Source organism: Notamacropus eugenii, chromosome 4 (assembly GCF_028372415.1).
Source record: "Notamacropus eugenii isolate mMacEug1 chromosome 4, mMacEug1.pri_v2, whole genome shotgun sequence".
Taxonomy (NCBI): Eukaryota; Metazoa; Chordata; class Mammalia; order Diprotodontia; family Macropodidae; genus Notamacropus; species Notamacropus eugenii.
Genome location: NC_092875.1, coordinates 468,231,237 through 468,259,005, shown reverse-complemented (window position 1 = coordinate 468,259,005; position 27,769 = coordinate 468,231,237). Strand labels below are relative to the sequence as shown.

The 27,769-nt window shown below is 38.7% G+C and overlaps 1 pseudogene; it reads right to left on the bottom strand.

Moving 5' to 3' along the window:
- Window positions 1–4,170: 4,170 nt before the first annotated feature.
- The window catches only part of LOC140502718 (dimethyladenosine transferase 1, mitochondrial pseudogene), a 29,835-nt pseudogene continuing 6,236 nt past the window's right edge, over window positions 4,171–27,769 (bottom strand).

The following is a 27,769-nucleotide window of genomic DNA, read 5'->3' as shown; positions in this document are numbered from 1 at the left end:
CTGGAGAGCAATTTGGAACTATGCCCAAAGGGCTACAAAAATGTGCATACCCTTTGACCCAGCAATATCGCTACTAGGACTATATCCCCAAGAGATCATAAAAATGGGAAAGGGTCCCACATGTACAAAAATATTTATAGCAGCACTCTATGTAGTTGCCAAAAACTGGAAGTCAAGGGGATGTCCATCAATTGGGGAATGGCTGAATAAATTATGGTATATGAATGGAATGGAGTACTATTGTGCCATAAGAAATGATGAACAAGAAGACTTCAGAGAGGCCTGGAAGGACTTATATGACCTGATGCTGAGTGAAAGGAGCAGAACCAGGAGAACTTTATGCACAGCAACAACCACAGTGTGTGAGAGTTTTTTCTGGTAGACTTAGATTTTTGTAATAACACAAGAACTTCTTACCAAAAAAAAAATAAATCCCAATGGAGGATCTCAAGGAAAAATGCCTGCCACACTCAGAGAGAGAAATATGGAAGTCACTCACATATTGTAGCAGATCATGTTTGTGTATGTGTATGTGTTTGTGTATCATGTTCTGATTTGTTATACGATTTCTTTCATTTATCTTAGTCTGACTACATAGCATGACTATAGTGAAAATATACTCAATAGGAAAGTATATGTAGAATCTATACAGAATTGTATGCAGTCGCAGGGAGGGAGGGGGGGAGTGGGGGGTAGGTGGGGGGGGATAAAATCAATTGTATGGCAGTGATTGTTAAACATTACAAAATAAAAAAAAAAAAAGAAAAGAAAAGTAACTGGGAAGAACCAGAGGTATAGCAGTGGGAGGAGACTGATAGATTAATAAATCATAAGGTCTTTGTATTTAGATCTAGAAAGAGCTGGAGATTACCTTATCCAACTAGTTTATATGTAGCAGCTGTGTTACCTGCTCACACATGTGGGAGATTCAGAAGAGCATTTTAAGGTTCACATGTTGTAAGGGACCACATTCACTTGAAATGACAGCTCATGAGCCCTCATCAATGTGTCCCCTTTTTTCTAGTCAGTCAGAAGTCACAGTTAATTCAAAGCAAAGGCATTGAATGGCAGTTCGGTAAGACGACCTGCATTAGACTATTGCCCCCATGCGCAAAAATAATAATTATCAAGAGATCATAATTGAGGGGGCCATACATAAGAAATATGTATGAACAGGCAACCACACTGCTAACTGATCCTTGTCTCTTCTCCCAAGGGCTCACTGAGCGGGTTCCTAATTTATTACAGTATGATAACTAAACCTGCCCTGATAAGAGCAAGCTGGCAGCTCCTTAAGTCACAGCCACCACACTCCACTAAAAGAATTCAGACAGAATGTTCACAGGCTAAGATCAAAGCCTTCTAATGCAGACAGATAACTATCTAACTTGGGGTTAAATAATAACACACACACACACACACACACACACACACACACACACACAGAGTCTCTGATTTTGGTCACGGAAAATTTTGAGCTAGGACAAAAGATAACCTAATAGGCAAGGTCAAAGTTGTTCACTCATGGAGCCCACATTTCTGTTCTTTTTTTTTTTTAATTGTTATTATGTATATAGGTCAGGAGCAAAGTCTACGGTAAAAAACTTCACTCTTCTTACATCTAAATGAGGAGAGAGACCTGAAGAAATGAAGTGACTCACCCAAGGCCACGTTCCATACCAAAACTAAGATCCCATCTCCCAGGGCATAGGAAGCAATAGTTCAATTTAACTCAAAAAGCATTTACTGAACATTTACCTCTAAAACTGAAGAACTGTCATGTCTTCAAAGAAAGTAAACCTCCCAAACTCTAGAGAGTAGGGTGAAATAGCCCAGTATCTCTTTACAAAAATATAATTAGAAAATTATAAATTTTAAAGAAAACTGAAATCTACTCCACCATATTACATGATAAAGCCAAGATAACATCATTAGAATGTGATATGAGTGACAATCTGAATGTAATCAAGAAAAAAAGAAAGTCAAACCCTAATAACTTCATAATATCACAGAATTTGAGTGAAAATTGGTCTGCCCTTGCTGGCATGTTCCATCATCATATGGCATGGTCTCCAGTGCTCTCATTGCTTCGGCTACCCTCTTCTGAGCGTTCTTCAGTTTGTCTATGTGCTTTCTAAAATGTGATCATCACCCCCAAGAGTAAATATATTTCTCCAGATGTGGTCTGACCAGGGCAGGGTGTAACTGAACAATTAACTCTCCCATTTTACACACTATGCCTCTCTTAATGCACCTGAAGATAGCATGCTTTATTACCAGCCCTCTCCCTGGCTTCCCTCTCTCCCCAAAGTCTTTACTAATTCATTCAAACAATTGTGAATCTACCTAGCCATTCCATCACCCAGTCCATATCTCTCCATCTTGTTTACAAGAATACCATGACAGATCTTGACAAATGCTTTGCTAAGTATCCTGTGTCTATTGCATTCTCTTAAGCTACAAGTCTAGGTAATTGGTCCATAAGAGGATATGTTATTGTGACAAGACCCGTTCTTCAGGAAGTCAAACTGACTTTTAATGATTACTGTTTCCCTTTCTAAATGGTCATAAACCATTCTTTTAATAATATACTGTAGCATTTTACTGAAAGTACAGGTCAAACCTACTGGTTAAGGGTTTAAAGATTCTACTTTTTTCTCTTTTTGGAAAACTGGTTAAACACTTGTCCTCTCCAGTACTTCTGCACCTCTCCTATTCTCAAGGTCTTTCAAAGATTATTGACAGTAACTCAGAAAAAAAACTTCTGACTATTTTTCCTATACCCTAGGACATGGAGGGTCCATATCTGATGATTTGGACTCATTGAAGTCAACTTGGTGTTTTGTGTGTGTATATATACCTTCTCCTCATATCATCAGTTTCAACTTCTTATTTAAGTAATTTTGTCTGACCTTGTCAAGTCAAAGAAGTATCCTCAGAGACTCTCCTAATCTCTTTAAGAGTACCCCTCTTCTCCAGACATCAGAACAGGGAGCAAAAGAAGTCAGTTTCAGAAAGAATGCTGGTACTCAAAAGACCATGAGTTATAAAGGTAGGGGACAGCTCAGAATCTCCCAGCACCAGTGTCCAAAGAGGCCACTCTCATCCTCAGAGAGAAATGAAGCCCATCCAAATTGAGTTTCTGATACAACAGAGAGCAGGCAACAAGGGCTAGGGGTAAGCAGAACAGTATTGAGCCTTCTGAAGATAGAGAATTGATAGTAAGCAAAACTTCAGCAAGGACATCATAAAACAAATTGATAGAGTGATTGAGAAAGACAAAAGCCAACTGAAGGGAAGAAATGTGCCAGCATTACAAGAAATGTTTCCTGTTTTCACTAAGAGAAGGAAATATAGAATATTTCCTTAAACTTTCAAGTTCTTTTGATGTTGTATCTGAAGGCATTCTTTAAAAAATACTGATTTTATATTGCAAATTTAACACTGACCTGACAAATTGGCTTATCATGCCTATATTAAGCATATATACAGGTCATTCATTCAATAAAAATCAATTACTAAATGAACAAGGATTTGTGAATATAATTATGAAGAAGGATTTCTCTGACATAATTCAATGAATCAACATTAGCAAAGCAAAATTAGTGGCATGTGCTGTGAGTGAGGATGTGGAAAGTCTCATACTAGACCTGGACATTACAGTAGTTTTCTATATTATAAGAATCTACTAGTATTATATTCTAAAAGTATATTTCTTATCTAACAATGAGTATATAAAAGTAAACAACCTATAAAAAAAGTAAACTTAATTTTATGTAATTATGCCAAAGTATAATTTAAACAGCAATCTCAAAGCATGTACTTGGAAATACAAAAACTTGTCATTTACTACCTTTAATCCACCTTTTCAACATGTTAACACCAGCTCCTCTATCACAACCTGCACACAACAGAAGTTAGCATTTGTGCCATTTTCATATTTATTTTATAATCAACAAATTGTAAGGGCAATCTCAGTATGAAAGTACTTTGCAACAAAAGAAAATGAGTTATAATTGCCTAGAGAAGATGAAGATAGCATCAAAATCTCTGCAAAGACAGAAATGTAGCAACTCCAAGGATCTCCTGCAGAGTTCTGAAGAACATCTAGAGAATAAATAAAAATGTCAAATAGGCAAGCAAATACATTAGAATTCTTATTTTTCTTATTGGATTGTATTTATTTTCTCTATCAACCTGTACAGTAAAGGAAAAATAAGTCACATCTGAGTACTGGTATTTTTATCAACACTTCGTATTGAAACATTATCACGATGAAAAAGTCTTTACGTAATCTGTGTAACACAATATCTCTATCCCAATTAGAGTGAATGTTAAAAAAAATCCACATCTGAAATTTGACATTATGAATATGCACATTATTATAGTCCAAATGACAGCCACATGTAATCTAAGTCATTATCCTCATCTGTATGCTTTATAGACTTCTTGCTTTTCTTTTGCCTGAGTTCATCTCTGAAACTATAAGTGAAGAGATTTGGGTCATCATCACACATTTTTCTGTAAACATCACAGAGATTCTTGAAATGCAAGATGGAGAGCTGGGCTGGCCATAAAGCAGGGTCCATGTCAGCCAACATTAACATTTTTTCAGTGTTTTTTGAGCATCCAGCTTATTTCCTTCGGAACTGAAAAGTACTCTGAACAACTTTTTCCGCAAAGCTTGAATGGCTGATTTATCCATGGCTGTACCAGGTCCGTGAAATGAACCACTTTCACATCTACCTGTGGTTTGGAAACAAAAGCTTAGCCTGGAATCATAAACGAATGCTGAATCTTGCAGAGATACTGGGCCATGATGGAAAGTTGACTTCATTATTGACTTCCTGTACTGGCAGTCAGTCTCTCAGCCACTTCCTTTTGAAAAGTCATTGTCATCTATGTTCTTCCATAAACAAAAGTCCATCTCCTTTGGAAACATTTTCAAGTCACTTAATGATCAGTGAAGTGGACACACTGAAAGGCAGATTGCCAATAATATACACTCCAGGAGCGTCATCTCCCCACATTCTTTCAGAGTGTTCTGGAAAAGCTTTTTCTACTTTAAATGTCAGCACATTCCCATGGACAATTCCCAGTTTTCCCGGTGCTGCATCAGATAGTATCTATAACCCTGGAATAAACAGGATCATTTTCAACCACAAGATCAGCTACTTGAGGACTTAGAATGAAACTACTTCGTAAACATGAGTATTTTTCAGATTCTCAGTCTTTTGTGCAGTCTTAACTGCCAGCTTCAAGACCCAGAGGAAGTTCTGGGATGGCTGTTTCTGGGCTCAGACTCTGAGAAGTTTCATGAGCTCTCTGGTCGTGGGCAAAGGCAGGAGGCAGAAAGCAGCTAGCTTCGCCTGGACGGACACCCAAGAGTCTGGTGCAGGATACTCCACAGATGGGCCAGGGCCCACCAAAGAGCCACTAAATTAGAATTCTTAAGAGCAAACCCTCAAAGCAAACTAGAAATTAGAGACATTAGAAAAAAAAGAAGAAGAAACTATCTCAGTGGATTCCCTGAAAAATAAAAGAACAGAATTGAGAAGGAAAAATATAGACAGAAGGAAAAATAATAGAACAAAATCAGAAAATAACAATGTGAAAACATATGAGAGCTCTACAGAACAAGAATAATGAATCCAAAGATAGGATAGAAAGAGATAGTCTAAGTAGGGGTGGGGAACCTGCAGCCTCAAGGCCATATGTGGCCCTCTAAGTCCTCAGGTGCAGCCCTTTGACTGAATCCCAGGTGGCTTTGAGAGTGCAGGTTCCCCACTCCTGGTCTAAAGCATAGGTTCCTAAAGTGGTCGATACCATCCCCTGGGGAGCAGTGGAACAATGAGGGAGGGGAAGAGAAGGCAAGGAGGGGAGGTGGTAGTAGTTTGAAATGAGGCAAATTTTTTTTTAACTGTTACAGAGTTAAAGAAAGTACATTCTGGGGAACCTAGAGTAATTTGTTTTTTGCAAAGGAAGCAGTAGGCCACATAAGTTTGGCAATCTCTGGTCTAAAAATTATAAATCTTCCAGAAAAACATCATGAAAAATAAAAACTGACTACCACATGCCATTCACACCAAAAAAATTGCTCAAAAATATCAGAAGCACAGGGTAAAGTTAAAAGTCATATAATCTATAGGACAGCAACAGAAAGAAAATATAAATTTAAGTTGCCACGTAACACTTAGTTAAATTTCACAACTACAGCAACAAAAAAACAAATCTTGCAGACTGAAAGGAAAAATATTCTTCAAGTAGCAAAAAGAAAAAAATCAGAATAACACAGAATTATTCCATGGTTACAAGAAAGCAAAGGGAAAATTGTTATAGGATATTCTAAAGAGCAAGAAAATGGATTGTCACCCCAAAATAATATCCTTCTGCCTAGACTTCAAAGAACACAACTGAACGTTTAGTAACAGGGAAGAATTGGAATCATAGCTTCAAAATTACAAAGCTAACAAGGTATTCAACTTGTAAAATGAATAAACAGCAGGAAGTTAAATACTTTCCAATAACAATGGAAGAATAATAAATGAAATATTTATTTGCATGCAGCTAGGGATAAATAATGTAGAATTATCATGTTTCTGAATTTAGCACCAGAATTAGCATGTTTCTGAAGTTGTTTGATTTTCTTTTTTTAAAAAAATCTCACATCATGAGCAACAGTTATGACAACTAGTATCAATATACTAAAGAGTTGAAAGAGTAAAAATGTGATAAAAAATAAGATGGAAAGAAGGCAAATGAAATGAATAATTATTTCAATGGGTAAAATTTCATCTTTTCATTAATGAATTTTTAAAATGTAGGTGGGAAATATTTAATGAAATAAATAAAAAAAATTTAAAAGGTGATCAAATACCTCTCACAATTAGGACTAAGAATTCTTAGTCAATATTAAATTTAAAAGTTTTCACACAAACAAAACCAATACAATCAAGATTAGAAAGAAAACAGAAAGCTGGGAGGAAATTTTAGCATGTGTCTCTGATAAAGGCATCTCATTTCTCAAATATATATAGGAACTGAATCAAATTTATAAGAAAACTAGTCATTCCCCAACTGACAAATGGCCAAAAGATATGAACATCGGTTTTCAGATGAAGCAGTTTTCATATGAAAAAATTCTCTAAATCACTATTGATTAGAGAAATACAAATTAAAACAACTCTGAGGTACCATCTCACACCTATCAGTTTGGCTAATATGACAGAAAATGAAAATGATAAATATTGCAGGGGATGTGGAAAAATTGGGACACATGCACTGGTGTTAAAGTTGTAAACTAATCCAACCATTCTGGAGAGCAATTTGGAACTGTGCCCAAGGGGCATCAAACTATGTATATACTTTGATCCAACAATACCACTACTAAGTCTGTATACCAAAAAGATTTTTTTTAAAAAGAAAGAAAAAGCACCTATTTATAAAAAAAAATATTCATAACAGCTCTTTTTGTGATGGCAATGAGTTGGAAATTGAGGGGAAAGCCATCAGTTGGGAGATGGAATGGCTAAACAAATTGTGGTATATGATTTTGATGGAATACTACTGTACTATAAAAAATGATGAGCAGAATGATTTCAGAAAAATCTGGAAAGACTTACATGAACTGATGCAAAGTGAAGTGAACAGAACCAGGAGAACAGTGTACACAGTAGCAGCAATGTTGTACAATGATCAATTGTGAATGACTTAGCTATTCTCAGCAATACAATGAGACAATTCCAAAGGATACGATGAAAAATCTATCCACCTCCAGAGAGAGAGCTGATTGATAGAGTCTGAATACTGATGGAAGCATACTATTTTTCATTTTATTTTTTGTGGTTGATATTTTTGTCTGTGTTTTCATTCACGATATGATTAATATGGAAATATCTTTTGCATAATTACACATGTAAAAACTATATCAAACTGCTTGCCGTCTTTATGAGGGGGGATGAAAGGGAAGGAAGAAAGAATTTAGAACTCAAAATTTAAAAAAAGTTTAAAAATTATTTTTACACATAACTAGGGGAAGTAAAATATTAAATAAAAATATAATTGGGGAGAAATATAATTTTTTTTAATTCTTAATTAAGGGGCAGAGCCAAGATGGCAGAGCAGAAAGACAGACTTGTAGAAGCTCCCCCACATAGCCCATAAAATACCTGTAAAAAATGACTCTAAACAAATTCTAAGGCAGCAGAAGCCACAAAACGACAGTGTGAAAGAGATTTCCAGCCCAAGACAGCCTGAAAGGCTGACAGGAAAGTTCTATCGCACAGGGCATGGAGTGGAGCACAGTCCAGAGGGGGCTGCGCAGTGCAGCAGGGACAGGATCTGGAACAGGCTTCAGGGAGCCACAGGCAGCAGCAGTTCCCAGATTGCGCAACCCACAAATGTCACAGACACCTTCAAAGGTCAGTGAGAAAGCTCCCTCACCCAGGAGAAGGGAAAGCAATCTGGACCACCAGCAGCAGCCACTGCAGTGGCAGTGTCCATTTTTGGAGCCCTCTGCCTAAAGCCCCTGGGGGAATTGAGCACCTGATCTGAATCTCAGCCCTGAGCCTGGCCCTCGGGTCAGGAGGAGCACTGGTGTGGTTGAAGTGGAGATGGTTGTGGAGAGGGAATTCTACTCACAGATTCTGGGCAGAAAAGGTTTTGGTTGCTCCCAGACCACTGTGCAGGCCTGGAGAGGAGTAAACTCCTCTCCCTTGATTGTGCCACCTTGAGGAACTGAGAACTTACAGATTCCCCAGAGTATACCCTCCTCTTGATAAAGCACTCAAAAGCCAAGTAACGGGCTGAGAAAATGCCCAAAAAAGGGGAAAAAAATAAAACTATAGAAGGATACTTTCTTGGTGAACAGGTATTTATCCTTTCGAATGAGGAAGAACAATACATACCATCAGAAGAAGTCAAGGCTTCTGCATGCAAAACCAAATAAATATACAATGGTGTCAGGCCATGAAAGAGCTCAAAAAGGATTTTGAAAATCAAGTAAGAGAGGTGGAGGAAAAATTGGGAAGAGAAATGAGAGAGATGCAAGAAAATCATGAAAAGCAAGTCAACAGTTTGCTAAAGGACACCCAAAAAAATGCTGAAGAAAACAACACCTTTAAAAATAAGCTAACTCAATTGACAAAATGTCCAAAAAGCCAACAAGGAGAAGAATGCTTTAAAAAGCAGAATTAGCCAAATGGAAAAGGAGATTCAAAAGCTCAGTGAAGAAAAGAATTCTTTAAAAATTAGAATGAAGCCGATGGAAGCTAATGAATTTATGAAAAACCAAGAAATTACAAAACAAAGCCAAAAGAATGAAAAAAATAGAAGATAACATGAAATATCTCATTGTAAAAACAACTGACCTGGAAAATAGATCCGGGAGAGACAATTTAAAAATTATGGGACTGGCTGAAAGCCATGGTCACAAAAACAGCCTAGATATCATCTTCCATGAAATTATCAAGGAAAACTGCCCTGATATTCTAGAACCACAGGGCAAAATAAATATTGAAAGAATCCATCAATCATCTCCTGAAAGAGATCCAAAAAGAGAAACCTCTAGGAACATTGCAGCCAAATTCCAGAGTTCCCATGTGAAGGAGAAAATATTTCAAGCAGCTGGAAAAAAACAATTTGAGTATTGTGAAAATACAATCAGCATAATACAAGATCTAGCAGCTTCTACATTAAGGGATCGAATGGAGTGGAATAAGGTATTTCAGAAGTCAAAGGAACTATGATTAAAACCAAGAATCACCGACTGAGCAAAACTGAATATAATACTTCAGGGGAAAAAATGCTCATTCAATGAAATGGAGGACTTTCAAGCATTCTTGATGAAAAGACCAGAATTGAATAGAAAATTTGACTTTCAAACACAAGAATCAAGAGAAGCATGTAAAGGTAAACAGGAAAGAAAAATCATAAGGGACTTTCTAAAGTTGAACTATTTACATTCCTACATGGAAAGATAATATTTGTAACTCTTGAGACTTTTCTCAGTATATGGGTAGTTGGAGGGATTATACACACACACATACATACACACACACATACACACACACACACATATAGACACAGGGTGAGTTGAGTAAGAAGGGATGATATCTAAAAAAATAAAATTAAGGGGTGAGAGAGGAATATATTGAGAGGAGAAAGGAAGAAATGGAATGGGGCAATTTGTCTCTCATAAAAGAGGCAAGAAAAAGCTTTTCCAATGGAGGAGAAAAAGAGGGAAGTGAGAGAGAAAAAGTAAACCTTACTCTCTTCACATTTGACTCACTCAATTTGGTATGAAAATCTATCTTATACTACAGGGAAGTAGGAGAGAAGGGGACAAGTGGGAGGGGGATGATAGAAAGGAGGGCACATGGGAGGAGGGAGTAATTAGAAGTAAACACTTGGGGAGGGACAAGGTCAAAAGAGAGAATAGAATAAATGAGGGGCAGGATAGGATGGAGGGAAATGCAGTTAGTCTTACATAACATGACTATTATGGAAATCTTTTGCAAAACTATACATATATAGCCTATATTGAATTGCTTGCCTTCTCAGTGGGGATGGATGGGGATGGAGAAAGGGAGAGAAGTTGGAACTCAAAGTTTCAGGAACAAATGTTGAGAATTGCTTTTGCATACAACTGGGAAATAAGAAATACAGATAATGGGGTATAGAAATCTATCTTGCCCTACAAGACAAGAGAGAAGATAGTGATAAGGGAAGAGAGGTTTGTGATAGAAGGGATGGCATATTGAGGGAAGGGGCAATCAGAATGCAAGGCATTGTGGGATAGAGGGAGAGGAGAGATGGGGAGAAAATTTGGAACTCAAAATTTTGTGGAAATGGATGTTGAAAACTAAAAATAAATAAATAAACATTAAAAAAATTCTCAATCAAACAAGGGATAGAAGGGATCATAAAAAAGAAAAAAGGCAATTTTGACCAAGAAAATTTAGAAGCTTTTGCACAAATAAAGTCAAAATAGAATTAGAAAAAGATAATTAGAAGAGGAATTGGTAAAATGAGAAAATATTTGAATTAGTTGAATACCCAAAATATATGGAGAGCTGACACAAATAAATAGTACTGTGAACACACCAGTCCGCCCTTCTGGTACTTTTTGGTTCCCTTATGAATATAAAGTGGAGGTGATGAAGATATTTAATGGATTATATCTACTAGAGTGCCTGAAGAACTATGGACAGAGATTCACAGAAGACAATGTACACAAGACAACAAAAAAAAAAAACATTCCAAGGATGTTGTAACAAAATTATATTCACTTATTGGACTATGGCCTCTGAGGTCCATTCCAGCCCTGGGATTCCGCAATTCTACATATGCCCTAACCAGGTGACTCATAATCCCATTATTTTGGCAGCTACAATTGTCACCATAAATATCTAAACTGGCATTCTGATTTACAAATCAGTCTCTTGTGAATGAGTTCCCTAAAGCTTGTTTACAAATCAGCTTTCTGAGTCTGCAGAGTTGATTACCACATATTGTCACCTTGACATGACCTCATCAGGTTGCCATCAATGGGGGAAGGTCCTGTTGATACAGCCAGCCAACCCCCTTCTCCTGGTCAGATCTCTACATTTATAGTATCCAGATTACCTGACTCACCTTTAATTGAACAATTTAGATACATCAATTTCATGTTACTAGTCAATCCGCTCAGTGGTTATTTCTAAGGTCTAAATGAGGAAAAAATGTGAGTACTGCATATTTTTATGTAACGTTTTTTTCTCTTCTAGTTCAAATGTATAGAATTATTTAAAATATATCATAAAAATCATGGGCAATAAATATGCTTAGAATTCTTGTTAATACAACTTTAAAGAGATGCATTAAGTCATCTATATTTGTTCCTTTGAGAGATTAATGGCAAAGCTTCAGGGTGGCTACCTTTCCAAGAAGTAGTGCGTAAGGCCAAAGTAACCTACCTACGTTAATGAAACTAACAGTGTCCATTGTTATAAGCAATTCTAAATAATCTCAATGCTGTTCTATGATTTGGCAGAAATTTTTAAAAAATATTTAAACTGTAGATCTTTTATTGTAATCATACATTCCAGTTTGTGATACAGTGGAACTTTATGATTTCTATCTTTAAATTACAAGTTAAAAATTTTAAGCTTCATTTTCTGTTTTAAACAGAATTTGAATTTAAATTTAAACCTTAAGTCAGTATTGCGTAATGGAAGGAGTCCTAGATTGTGAGTTACAAGACTTGGGTCTACTGCTGCTGCTACAAGGTCTTGGCTCTACTATTTACTAATTGACTTTTGAAGAAATCACTCTCTGGGCCTGAGCTTCCTCATCTACAGAGGACAGTGACTAAATCTCCAGGGTCCCTCCCAAATAGGAGGCTCTGTGTACCTATGGGCCCTGTTGTTAAGTCATTGGCAATGATACTAGAGTGGTTTGCCATCTCCTTCACCAGCTCATTTTACAGATGAGAGAACTGAGGAAAACAGGCTTAAGTGGTTTTCCCAGAATCACACAGTTAGTAAGTGCCTGAGGCCAGATTTGAACTCATGAAGATAAGTCTTTCTGGTACCAAGTCCCATGCTCTAGCTTCTAGTTAGCTAGCCATCTAGATGCCCAGTGCCACCCGGCTTGTCTCTTTGGGTTTAGAGACAAACTAAAAGCTGAGAAATTCTCCTGTAGTACTCTGTTTGCTGAAGTTGATCTGTTTCTGATTATATTATTTTAATCCGAGCTAGGACAATGGCCAGCGGAAAATGAGCAGATGAAACAGACTGGAAAGAGACAGCAGAAATAGAGTACATAGGACCTAGAGTGTGGATTTATGAGGGGATGAAGGAAGCCCTTGTGACTTCTTTTTGTCATTTTGGACTTCCTTATCTATACATGTCATTCTCCCCCCAAAAATATAAGCTTATTGAGAGTAGAGACCTCATCTATCTTTGTATTCTTGGCAGTTAACACAATGACTGGGATATAGTAGATTTTAATAAATGCTTGTTTATTGATTTAAGGTGCATTCAAGCTCTAATAGTCTGTGAGTCCATGGTTTTGAACCAAAAGACTAGGAGAGTCACTTAATGGAATTCACTTTGTGGGTTTTCCAACATATACCTACCAGGCAAACAGCCATAGATGCAACCCTAATCAGAACACAGTGTGGCTCCTGATTACCTTGAAACCAGAGAATTCCTGTAACTATGAGGCAGCCAGGTATCAAAACTACGTTTTTCTACTGCCCACAGATACCCCACTGTACCAGTCCTCCATTTACAGAATCATAGGATTTGGGAGTCAGTTAATAGTCAGCCAACATTTACCATGAACTTACTGTGTTCCAGACACTATGTAAGTGCTGAGAATACAAAGAAAGGCAAAAGCACAGTCTTTGCCTTCAAATAGTTCACATATTAATAACACTGGGAAGGTCTTTATTTTATTCTATCTCTTCGACTTATATTGAAATAATTGAGGCCTGGTATGACTTAGAGCTTTGTTCAAGGTCACAGAGTGACTTAGTGGGAACTGGGAAGAAAATACAGATCTCCCAAATCCTAGTCTGGAACTCTTTGTATCTTAGTACAGTGGGAAAAATACCAGATTAGCATTGTGGATAAAAAATCATGGGCAATAAATATGCTTAGAATTCTTGTTAATACAACTTTAAAGAGATGCATTAAGTCATCTATATTTGTTCCTTTGAGAGATCAATGGCAAAGCTTCAGGGTGGCTACCTTTCCAAGAAGTAGTGCGTAAGGCCAAAGTAACCTACCTACGTTAATGAAACTAACAGTGTCCATTGTTATAAGCAATTCTAAATAATCCAGGAAGACTGGAGTTCAAATCTTATATCAAACACTTACTAACTGTGTGACTATGGGTAGGTTGTTTCATTGATCTCAATCTAATTTCTTCCTCTGTGAAGTAGAAATGACTGTAGCACTTACCACACTGTGTTGTTGGGAAGATCAAAGCGGGGGAAAAAAGGCATCTGAAGACCTTTGCAACTCTTCTAAAACACTATATAAATGCAAGTCCTTACATACATGTTCTCACACACACATGTGAATATTATAGCGTGCTAAGGAGAAAAATGAGACTAACCTTTAAGTGGTGGCATCTTTTCCCTACCTCTGGGATAACTAACATAGAGGGGATTGAACAGAGTCCAGCTGTGTGTCGCTTTCTCCCATTTTGTCTCTGCTTTAAAAATGGTCAATGGATAAAATTTCCCTAACTATGCTGAGGTAGTGAGGGAGCTGGGGGGAAGGGGAAGGGAGAATGGACTGAAAAGAGAGGGAGAGATAGGGCTCTGAAGAAAGGAAATTAAAATAGCTATTAATATTAAAGTACTTATTTTTAAATGACAGGTAATAAGACTGTGCATTGAAAATGTTTCATATGACGAGACAGTTCTCCCACCAGAATCAAGGCTTCATTGGAATCCAGAAGACTAATTTAATGTGCCATGACTTCAGCATATCTGAACGCTACCATTTCCAGCCCAGTCCCAGCCAGAAACTATCTAGTTCTAAGACATTACCTTGCACACGTCTGTCAGTTAAAAAAACTTCAGTAAACATTTATTTCAGACCTACTATGTACAAGGCACTGTTGTGATGATCAGTACTGCTGCTGTTGCTGTTCAATCATTTTTCAGGAGTATCAGGCTCTTTGGGACCCTATTTGAGTTCACTGGAGTGGTTGGCCATTTCCTTCTCCAGTTCATTTTACAGATAAAGAAACTGAGGCAAATAGGGTGAAGTGCCTTGTCCAGGGTCACACAGCTAGTAAGTGACTCCAGGCCTGGCACTCTACCCACGGTGCCCCCTAGCTGCCATTCCTCCACTATTCCTATGTGGGCTCCTGATGACCACTGATCTGTACAGCAGGTCTTAAAGTGTGGAGATTGTTTCAGATTGTTACTTCTGCAATAAGGCAAAGTACTTAGGCATTCTGTTCAAATCCTACTTTCAGATCCATGTCCCTGCCACATCAACATGAAGCTTTACAAAGGGCTGTATATAATATTGGTTGGTGATTAACCTCTCCTGCTCCAGTTAAAAAAAAAGTAAGCTATTCATCTACTGTGGAGGCCCTAGACTGACAGAGGAATTTGAATTTTAGTTAGGAAGCATAAGAAGTCTCTGAAGGCTTTTGATCTGAGATGTAAGATGACCAGTTCTGGGAATGGTGTGCTTGTTGTTCATGTGGGTCATGTGTGTCCCCATGGGTCTGCCTAGACATGAGTCAGGGAGGCATGAATCTCTGGAGTCTCTTCCACCTACTTTTCTCCAAGGGAAGATTTCTACCCAGAGTGGAACAGGAGTTTGGGGCCACAGACTAGATACTCTGCTTTCCTCAGACAGGCACTGGGCTAGTATTATTTCTGTCTACCCTCCTAAATATTGTTGCTCTAGGGGAAATCATTTTAAGGCTCAAACTGCTCCCTGAATCACCATTCCTTACTAGGGAGTGAGATATCTCAGCTCAACTGAGAGTCTTAGATTTCATCCAAGAGAAAAATTCCCTGAAGTCTCTAGTGTGGTAAAGTGGAGATAAGGATATGATCATTGTGCCAGTCCTTCAACATATTGGCTTCCTTCCAGAGTCTCTCTACCTTTAGGGACCTCTCCTTAAGAGAATCTAGAATGTGGTCTCTTCTCTCTTGAAGCTGCGGGGCTGAAATGGAATTTGCCTTCTCCTAAGCTCTCACCAATTCTGCCTCCATCACAGGAATGGAGCATCGAGTAATCACTCTGCACTAATGTGGAGTCTTATGCACATGGACTTGAGCCCCTGGTAATATGTATAACAGAGTCAACCTTGACCCCTATTCATGTTATTCCCTCAGTTGTAGGAGGTGGTGGCCTGTACCCAAATCCATTAGCCATTAACAGTCAGATTAGCTTTTATGCACAAATATTTATTTTAGAAGGTATAAAAATAGATCTATAAACTTACTCCCACATGTAGAAAATCAGGGAATCACCAGAGTAACGTGGGAAACATAATCATCCTGACCCTTTGCGCCACCTCAGTGTCTGGGGAGAGAAAGCAGATTAGGTTCATGCTTCGTTCAGTTCCCGTAGAGCACCCCTCTCAGGCTTGGGTCGGGCTTCCACACTGGATCGACTAGCTGCACCATCCCACTTGCCATCCTGGCTCCAAGGCCGTCAGGACTCCCAAGTTCTGTGGAGATCACCTCCAGTGTTTAAAAGTGAGGAAGACAGGAGAGAAGGGAAACAGCTGCCCCCTTCTTTGCCCCTGCTCCTGGGCCTGTTGGGAGCAAGTCCTTCCCTTCTGATTGGTTCAGCTCCTATCATCTGTGCTGTTGGTGAACATGGAACAGGGGCCCAAAAAGAAAATGGCAGAAAAAGTCTGACTGCTCCATCTCATGAATTTTAAAGATGCAGTCAGCCAAACTAAGGAGGCTACTCTCAACCTAAAAGCTACGTATCTAAGTTAATAGTGAAACAGAAACTAGATAATATACATCGGAGACAATATACCACAGAGTGACGGCTTTCTCCCACTGGAATGGAGGTTACTCATCCCAAACAAGAAAGAGCCCCAAATCTCACCCAAAGGGAAAACTCCCCCAAATCTCTGGTGTAACAAGCTGAGGACAGGAATATAATGAGGCTGATAACTCCTCTCATGCCAGCTTCTTCCCAGAGTCTTATTCTCCCTTCAGCAAACTGAGGTGCCGTTAGCATGGCCCCTCTTCCCTCTCAAAGTTAGAAGTCAAAAGTTCCTGAAGTGATTACAGAGGCTGAAGAGCCTATAAGACACTCCCAATAGACTGAAGAATCTGGAGCATTCCTCTCATTCCTGCCAAGCAGGTCATGGATCTCCACCAATGAGGAGAAACTCCCATACCAGTGGACTGTGGAATTCAGACTACCCTGAGTCAAAACTCTTTGCAGTCCCTTGCAAAGAGCAGCTGGTGCAAGTCCAAAACTGGAAGTAAATAGTATGAACACAAGCATCAACATTTTAAAACAATAACCCTGGTTTTCTGGGCATTCTAGCTAAAGAACCTACATGTAGATTTGAGAATTATCAGCACAGAGATGGCGGTTAAATCCATGGGAGGTGATGAGATCAATAAGAAAGGGGATGATTTCCTCCACGGTGACTTCCTTCCCAAGCCCACTCCAGCTTCCAGAAGCTAGATCAAAAAATTTTAACTTGTCCATGACCAAAGCTGTATTCTCTTTGCCAGTACATCCAGTATAAATATGGCCATCTGATCTACAACTGTAGCAAAACTGATGATTACCTGATGGAATTGTTCTGTGCTTGGTCTTCTCCCTCTCCAAGGAGAATGGGATTGTTTGAGGCTGTATCTCTCATCCAGTTGTCTCAGGGTCTGCGACTGGAGCTCAGCACTGATGGTGCCATGGCCCTGCTCGGATCCTGGGGAGGGAACAAAGGCCTGGAGCCTATTGATAGTTGAAGCTCAGGAGGACCTGTCTCAACTCATACATTGTTGGCAATGGTATCTGTGTCTGCATAGCTCTATGGACATTAGATGTATAAGGGTCATGTACCCAGCCTGGGAACAGTCTCTGCAGTACAGTTTTTCCTACATTCTCAGTCTCCATGGTGTTTATTTGTATATATGTATTTTATTTGCTCTAAGGAGGGACTCAGTGGGCTTTTTTCTTTTTTCTCAGTATTAGAGGCAAAATTAGCATAAGGATTTTCTGATCCACTCCCCTCAAATATCTCAGCTAAAGTTTTTATACATTCTTGTCAGGAAACATCTGGCCTTGCCTCTATGACATTATCCACTACCTTTGTAGTTATCTCCCTTAGGCCATCTGTCAGACTCATCACTTTGTCTGATTTAGGGGCTTTCAGTGTCCCAGGTGAACTTTTGCCTGTCAAACCCATCTTCCAATATCATTCTCCTGGGAAATATGGTTCATGTCCAGAGAAAATGTGAGTTTGGGGCCCATGGTATCTGTATACCCCACCTTATTCATAAATGAAGTGAAGTTCTTGGACATAATTGGGACATTCAGTGTCTCTGTAGGAACACCTCCCTTGATTAAAAGGGCTCCTACTTCTTCAAGTAATTTGTCATCCTCAGAGGGTAAACAAATCTGAAATTCCCAGGAATAACTTCCTACTGTCAATTCCTCAGGTATTTCTACATGTTCAAATTCTCAGGTAGAATTAGAAAAACTCTCTGAGCCCTCGTACATGCCTTAACATCAATGGCCTTAATTTTACTTTCTTCGAATCCTTTCACATTCTGCCCAGTATTCTTTTTTTAAATGAATTTATTTATTTTTAGTTTTCAACATTCACTTCCACAAGATTTTGAGTTCCAAATTTTCTCCCCATCTCTCCCCTCTGCCCACCCCAAGAGATCATGCATTCGGATTATCCCTTCTCCCAATCTGCCCTCCCTTCTATCACACCTCTCCCTCCTCTCATCCCCTTCCCCTCTATTTTCTTGTAGTGCAAGATAAATTTCTACACCCCATTGCCTGTATGTCTTATTCCCCAGTTGCATGTAAAAACAATTTTTAACTTCCATTTTAAAAACTTTGAGTTCCAATTTCTCTCCCTTCCTCCCTCCCCACCCATCTCTACTGAAAAGGCACACAGTTTGATATAGGTTATACATGTGTAGTCATGCAAAACTCTTCCATAAGAGTCATGATGTGAAAGACTAACTATATTTCCTTCCATCCTATCCTGCCTCTCATTCTATTCTCTCTTTTGACCCTGTCCCTCCTCAAAAGTATTTATTTCTAATTATGCCCTCCTCCCATTTGCCCTCCCTTCTATCATCCCCCCACCCTCTGCTCATCCCCTTCCCCCCTACTTTCCTGTAGCATAAGAAAGATTTTCGTACTGAATTGAGTGTGCATGTTATTCCCTCCTTAAGTCAAATTCAGTGAGAGTAAGGTTCATTCTTCCCCTCTATTGAAAAAGCTTTCTCTTGCCTCTTTTATGTGAGAATTAACTTACCCCATTCTATTTCTCCCTTTCTCCTTTTCCCAATATATTCCTCTCTCACCCTTTAATTTAATTTTTTTTAGATATCATCCCTTTGTATTCAACTCACCCGGTGCCCTCTCTCTATAAATATAATCCCTCCAACTACCCTAATACTGAGAAAGAAAAAGTCTTCATTGTTAAAGTCTGAATCTACTGCCAATATTAGGGCCTCTCTATGCTTTTGAACTGCAAAAGTAAGACAGTACACCTCAATTACCTTAGCTGCTCTCATTTTAGACATTGCTACATGTGTGCCTTTATTAATACACAAATATCAATGCTCTTAATAACTGTACAGTGTTACAGCAGCAATGGACTAATAGATTGGTATACTGGGCCCAAACAATGCAATAGTATAACAAAAGACACGAGTTCAAATAATGAAAACAGTATCAACGACTTTCTCAGGTATCAACATAGAGCAATTCACATTAACACATGTACAATAGTATTCAGACTTTTAAGCAATACATCATATCAATAAATTCAGCACTTGCATAACAGGATGAAGCCACGCCAATCCTGCTTCGATAAACTTGGTACCTCCAAAAACAATAAAACAGAAATAAATTCTGCATTAAAACATAAATACAGGATATAGCCAGAAAGAAACAAAATTATGTATGATTAAAGTAAAGCCAGTTACTCAGAAGAAAAAAAAGAAAAATACAAACACAAAGTGTTTTCCAGAGTGGGGAGGCAGAAACTGCTGCTGAAACAAAAGCTGAGGGGGTGAGGGTGGGGGAGAAGGAGGGATGGGACCTCGAAACTTGCTAAGTCAGGAAGTTTCCCAGCATCATACTACCTGCCTGAGGCAATGCCTATTCAAAAGGGTAGGTAAGAAATGAGCCAAAGGAAATGGCCTCCCACTATCATGAAAAAATCAGTCTGAGAAAAAATCCAGTTTATCACAAAAAAATTGTTAGCATCCTAACAGTAAACCAGGTTATTTGTAGAAAATGATTTCTATGTATACTCATTCCAAGCCAGCAAAAGTATAAACACACCTAAAACAGTGAACCTTATAGGATTTAAGGTTGGAACTTTGGCTTCTAGCCATCTAACAAAAGCCTGAGATGGTTTGGCCTAAAAGGTATATTCAAGTGGCACAATCTAAAAAACAACAGACTGTCTTTAGGAAAAAGGAATACTGAAGAAGTACAAAAGGACAGAGAGAGATAATTGTCCTGGATTTTTAGAAAAATTAGCAAAACCTCCACAATTTCTTATATAAGTGATCAGAAATTATATTTTTATAGACAGAGCCCCTATCTGTAACACGGCTGCCACCCCTACATGTAGCATGGGGGTTTTGTTATGTGGCTTGAAAAGGGGGTTGCAGGAGCAGAAAAGACATCTCTAGCTTTTCCCCCTGACCCTTACTCAAGGGAGAGTTTCATTCCTACCAGGAGGAAAAGCAGGAAGTTGGGGCCAGATCCTTGGCTTCTTGATTCTGAATGAAAGTGGTTTTCCATTGCACCATATTCTTTTTCAATAAATACCTGCTGATTGATTAATTAAAATGGCATAACCATTCTGAATAATGGGCAGCCTTGAAAATCTTACCATTTCTACCCGTGGTTGTTGTCTTATGTGCTGGAAGAGGACCAAAATGATATCACTATGTTGGGATCAAGGTACAGTGTGTCAGGCTGTGGCTGATGAGACCAATATCAGTATGAAAGCCTCTACCAGACAAGTCAGGCACAAATAGTCCATATGAACATTTGGAGCACAGAGGTCTCTTAATGTGCATGTCTCTCATTTCTTCTGAGCTACTGCACCTTCTTTGTTGTGGGCACACCATGCTAGGTGGTCCTGTGTCAATTAATGTCTCCCACGGCTCACAATCAATTCCAAAGTTCTTTAGAGAGACCTTGAGTGTGTCCTTGTATTGCTTCTTCTGACCTCTGTGTGAGCGCCTACCTTGTATGAATTCTCCAAAAAAATAGTCCTTTAGGCAAATGTACAATTGGCATGTGAAATACACGTCCAGCTCATCAGAGCTTGATCTCTGCAGTAGAGTTTGAATGCTTGGCAGTTCAGCCTCAAGCAAGTGTCCAGTACCTTATCTTGCCAGGTGAATTTCAGAATCTTCCTATGGCAATTAAAATGAAAATGATTCAGTTTCCTGGTTTGGAGCTGGTAGACTATTCAGATTTCACAGGCATACAAAAAGGTTAGCACAACAGCTCTGGAGACCTTCAGTTCGGTAGGCAGCCCAATGCTTCTTTTCTCCCACAGTTTTGTTTGGAGTCTCTCAAACACTGAGCTGCTGTAGGTAAGTTCGTTTAACTTGGCAGTATAATTTCTGTCCTTGGAAGCCAAGTCAAGAACTACTCACTTTAGTGAAAAATATGGATTCAGACTAGACTGAATGTACTCTTTTTTTTTTTTTAAAGTTGTGACCCCAGAATCTTTCAAGATGAGTTTCATCTTGATCAAATCTTGAATGTTCTGGAATCAAACTCACATGAAACTCTTTTCTTCTCAGGGAAATTTCAGGTAGAAAAACAGTCCTCCTGGCCTGAGGTATTTTCTGTAGGGAGTTGCAATGGGCTTCAGCCCACATTTTGCTTTTTTGTGAATGCACATATTGAGCAACCAGACACAAGTACTATGCTTTAAGCTGCCTTGCTGATTATAGTACTATCTAGGTCTATTCCTTCAAACTATACTTCCCTCCACCCCATCCCTGACCCAAGCCTCTCTCTGTGTTAAATTAAAACATAGTCTCAAGGGGGTGGGGGAAAGTTTGTGCTAATGAACCAAAGATTGTGGCAAGGTACTGTCTTAACTTCATCACATTCAGAGTTTCAACATGCATGGGCACATACAAATTCCTTTGGGGCTAACTGTTTATTTCTGTTGACCTGAAAACTTTGTTAAGAAAAAAGGCAATAGGCCAAATGCATACATTTTATGATTTAATTAATTAATCAATTCCCTATTAAAGAAAACGGTAACATAATGCATTGTGGAGCCAGAAATGTTCTGGCTACCCAGTGCAGAAATCTTCTGGCTTATGTACATTTTGCCATGAGAAAGGAACTCTCCTAATTGAGCAAATCATAAATTCAGTAAGACAGGACAATTAACAAAGCAATGTCAGTCAAGTCTTGAGATTCCAAGCTGGGTAAACATATGTCCCAGGTGGTAAGGAAATCCCACCACTAGTAAGTGGCAGGCTTCCTGCCCCAAACAGGTAACTGATGCAGGAAGGGCAAACAATGTTCAATAGAAACCCAGGATGCCTATTTTTTCTTTACCATTAATATGCCATAACATAGTATGTGTCTATAGATAATAAGATACAAAGGAAAGTCCCATTATTCAAGATATGTCATAGGTTAAAGGTCTCCCAAGGAATGCAGAGTCAGCTTTGGCTGGCTTTTGCTGACATAGGAAGAGGCATTCTCTGAGTTTACTTCAGAGAGAACAAAGAGATTATTCTAAAATTTTATATTAAACATTATCATTTCCTATCTCCTTCTGATAAAATGCCAGTAAAGAAGGTGGATTTGAAGTCCTATGAGGTAGACTACCTTGTCCCAGATTTAAAATGAATCCAGAATGCCCTGTTTTCCTATAAATCCCTTTGGGTGCTTTGCAAACTCATATTTGCTCATTCACATTACTTTTCCAGGTATCTCAAGGTAGGAGCACAGATGCCAACACTGAAGTTAAAAACAAATGATGCCGTGTCCTTGCTGAAAGATTAAAATCATTCCCTTCAGTTGTATCAAATGGGAAACCAGTATGCATGTAGGGCACTGGCTTAATGATGTTTTTGAAATGTTTGTGAAATATATCTATAAAATGCCTTTGCCATGATGTCAAGAATCCTCCTTCTACCTTCAGGGTGTCTATTCTGCCTGGCCTCACCACTAATCTTGGCAGGAGAAAAAAAGAAACTGATGGAAAAAGGTATTAGTACCTGTCCACGCTCAACAGACTGGGTAGATGACTGACTGTGAATGTGTTTGTATTGAGGGAGGAGGCGAGGAGAGAAAGGCAGAACTATCTAAACATAGTGTTTTTTTTTATTTTCTCAATTATTGTAAGGAGAGATGGGGCATCTACCTGTCAACCCCAAAGTTATATATAAACTTATGTATATAAACTATAAACTCTAAACTCTACTGCACGTATCCTAGTTATCTCTGGAACCTATTGCCTAAAGGACAGCTGTATATTACATTGCACCTCTCCTCATACCTTGAGGGGATTGAGGAAAGTCTCTCATTTATGCCACTGGCTAGAGTCTCCACCAGTTGTGTGCCCCTCCCTCCCCCAGTGTGAGGGATCCAAGTACTCTAGTTCTATTTAAACACTTAACTCTTCCAAGGTGGCTCTGAGGTCAAAATGAAGTTCAAGAGCCACAAGAAGCATATCAATGCCCCTTCCCACATACAGAGGAAAATTGTGTCTTCTCTTTCTAAGGAGCTAAGGCAGAAGTACAATGTCTACTCCACGCCTATTCCAAAAGATCAAGTCCAGGTTGTTCAAGGACACTGCAAAGGACAGAAAAGTGGCAAGGTAGTCCACGTTTACAGAAAGAAATATATAATCTACACTGAGCATGTACAGAGGGAGAAGACTAACCGTCCGTGTGGGCATTTATCCCAGCAAGGTAGTTATCACAAGGCTAAAGCTGGACAAAGATCACAGAAAGATCCTTAAGCAAAAAATCAAATCTTGTCAAGTAGAAAGGAAAAGGGCAAATATAAGAAAGGAATTATTGAGCAAATGCAAGAGTAAAAATTACATGGCTGTATTTAAATTTCTAGAATGATAAAAAAAAAAACAACACACACACAACCATCAGATTAGGTTTCTTTTCCCCCCAACACTTAAAGTATAAAATCTCCCCTATGCCACCTCAGTCTCTGGTCAGGATCTATCATGTGCCAGGCACTATGCTAAGCACTTTACAACTACAGCTCAGTTGATCCTCACAACAACCCTGGGAGGTAGGTGCTATTATTATCCCCATTTTACAGTTGAGAAAACTGAGGCAAACAGAGGTTAAGTGACTTGCTCAGAGTCACATAGCTAGTAAGTGTCTCAGGCCATATCTGAACTCAGGTTTTACTGATCCCAGACTCAGTACCCTATCTACTGTGACACCTAGTTGCCTCCAAGAAAATATCTGTATCTCCCCTAGAACCTAGCACAGGCTTATGCATCTAGTATGTGCTTAATCAGTGTTTGCTGAATAAGTGAAAGCATGAACAAAAGTTTCCAATTTGGTGACTCACTATTTCATGGACTTTCATAAATGCACAATTTGAATTATGTGGAAAATAAAATTACATTAAATAAAACCTCAATATCATCATTATCTTGTAATTTGACTGTCTTCTTCCTACAATGCCAACATTTTGAGAAATACAAATTAAAACAGCTATGTTCAGCTTACACCCTCTGATTGGCAAAGATGACAAAAATGGAAAATGATAATTGGAAAAGAGGTCCATTGAGTGCCCTGTTTGGTGGAGCTATAACTTACCCACCCATCCTGGGAAGATGACACTCTCCTGTGCAAACTCTTTCACCTAGTGATATCATTACTAGTCACATACATGGAGAGATAAAAGAAAGGAGAAAGAGATCTATGTGTACAAAATATTCATAGCTTTTTGTTGAGGAAAGGACTGAAACTAAGAGAGTACACATCAGTTAAGGGATGTCTAAACAAATTATAGTTTATGGACCGAGTCATCACTAGTCTTCTTGACTTATGTCTGGTCACTGGACTCCAATGACTTTGGAGGAGAGAGGGAGGCTGATGACTCTGCACAGCTCTGCCTTACTTAAATCCAATTCACTCACAAGTGACACCACCCTCCTGATGTCAATGGTCCTTTTTGAAAACGAAGGATGGACAAGCAGCAACCACAGCAATAGTTTATGTCTGTAATGGAGTATTATTGAATTATGAGAAATAACCAAAAGGACTGATTCAGAGAAACCTGGGAAGACTGACATAAAATGATACAAAATGATGCAGAGTGAAGTGTGGGGAATCCCCAGCATTTCTATAACCTTCTGAGGTTTGCAAAGATCTGTACAAATATTATGTCATTTTATCCTCACAAGAATTCTGGAAAGTAGGTCCTATTATTATCATCCCCATTTTATAGATGAGAAAATTGAGGCTAAAAGAGATTAAGTGAGTTGCCCTGTAGCATCATACAGTTAATAAGTATCTAAGGTTAGATTTGAATTCAAATCTTCCTGACTCCAAGTCCAGCATTCTATCTACTTCACCAACCAGCTGCTTATTTTTTCTTTTGTTTTAGTTCAGACCAGTGATCCATTGATTTAGAGAGCTCCTAATGAGGAAAATCCCTCTACCAATGCAACAACTGCCCCATATCTTACACTTGTAGAGAGTTGCCTAGGGACTAAGAAGTTCATTTGCTTGCCTGTAGTCACATACTAAATATAATAGAGGTTAAATTCAAGCCCGGGTCTTCCTAACTCTAAGTTTAGCTCTCTTTCCACTAGCCTCAGAGGCATAATATTGAATTTATGGCAATTAATGATAATGATCATCTGGAGTGGTCCTGAGGAGAATAATCTAATTATAGCTTATTTTAGATTTGAGGATCCCTATAGAGAAATCTTTCAACGCAGCCCCTGGCTTCAACTCTCCTGCGTTACAGGGATCATATTCGTTCGCTATCTGGGTTCCCTGTGAAGAGGATGGGAGATATGTTACTGAGTCATTTCAGTTGTATTCAACTCTTCATGACCCCATTTGGGATTTTCTTGGCAAAGATACTCAAGTGGTATGCCATTTCCTCCTTCAGTTCATTTGACAGATGAGGAAATTGAGGAAAAGTTGCCCAGGGTCACAGAGCTAGTGAATGTCTAAGGTTATGTTTGAACTCATGAAGATGAGTCTTTCTGATTCCAAGTCCAGTGCTCTATCCACTGTACCACCCTCCGCCACTATTCCTACACAGGATGTTGATGCAACTTGGGCCTCTTCTAGCCTTTTCTGCTTTGTATTTTTAAGGGATGGAACATCATTCTTAGGATGGACATAGCTATGGACATAGAGGCTAACTTGTGAATTTGAAAGGTCCCATCAGGTTGGAGCTGGCTATCTGCAGAAGAAGTTTTAGTATCAGAAAAGACAAATGCTGACAATAGGACTAGCCCAAACTTGGTCATTTTACCAGCAGATGTATACTGGGAGTTATTTGGACAGTGCAGATCCAAGGTAAAATATAAAATACCTAATTAATATAATTAGTTCTGTAAGTTGCTATATGTTCTAAAGAGATTTAAGTACTAGCATTCCAAGAGTTAGCAGTAGATTTAAGTTAAATGACTGAATCTTGTATTTAAGTTATTCTTGTTAATGCACACTGTGATTCTTTATTTTTAGCATTTCTTTTTGTGTAGGAATAAATTACTTGTCCCAGACCTGATTCATATTGTACATGAAGTACAGTTCTATTCCTCCTTGTTTTGCTTAGACCCTAAATGTGAGCAATAAACTGAGCTATGAGTAAAATCATCCCTGGGCCACTGGGGTGGGAGAGGAGTAGATGAGTGTGAGGAAAAGGACCCTATTCCCCTTTATTAGAGGCAAGCTTCCCAAGACTGAACCCAGTCCAACTATATGGCTGGATTCAGAGCAGAAAGCTCCTTGGGAAGAGAATGGAATGCCATATTACCCCAGCTCCTACGGGACCAACAATGGTTTCTCAAGGCTATTCAGAATGTATTAGCTGCCATGTCACATTCATGACTCACAGTGAAATAAAAAAACAGATCTTTTACTCATGAACTAATGCCTAGTTGTGATATTTCCCATCCTATACTTGATACAGTTGATATTTGAATATCCTAGATAGATAGACATGTAGATAGATAGATAGATAGATAGATAGATAGATAGATAGATAGATAGACAGATAGATAGATAGACAGACATGTAGATAGATGGATGGATGGATGGATGGATGGATGGATAGATAGATATGTAGACAGACAGACACAGAAAGACAGATAGATAAATAGATAAATATAGGTGACACAGATATAGACATGGATGATATAATTATAGATAGATATATGTATGTATATACAACCTGAATATGCAGATATATAGTCACAAAGTATGATATTTGTAAAAAATGAATTGCAAGCATGGTTCTAGCCATTAGTGATATGTATATTTAAGAAAGGAAAGGATGGAAGGCTTCATGAAAGAGGTAGAATTTGAATTGGATCCTGAAAAATAGGTAGTTTGCCAACAGGTGGAGATGTTGGGGGTGGCATTTTAAGTATGTGAAACTATGTGTGAAAAAATGAGGAAGCAATGAAATGAGGGATATGTTCAAGGGAGAGTAAGTGGTTCAGTCTGGCTGGTGCACAGATTACGGGGAAAGCAGAAACAAGTAAATAAGTCTTCAAGGTAAGATTGCACCAAGGTGTGGAAGTTTATAAATGCCATTGGAAGGAGTTTGGGTTTTCTTTAGTAGCCATTGGGGAACAGTGGAATATCATATTCAGTACTGTTGTTATTCAGTCATTTCAGTTGTATCCACCTCTTTGGGACCCCCTTTTGGGGTTTTCTTAACACAGATCCTGAAGTGGTTTGCCATTTTCTTCTCTAGTTCTTTTTTCAGGTGTGCAAACAAAGGCAAGCAGGATTAAATGCCTTACACAGCATCACACAGCTAGAACAGTGTCTAAGACTGGATTTGAACTTAGGTCTTCCTGACGC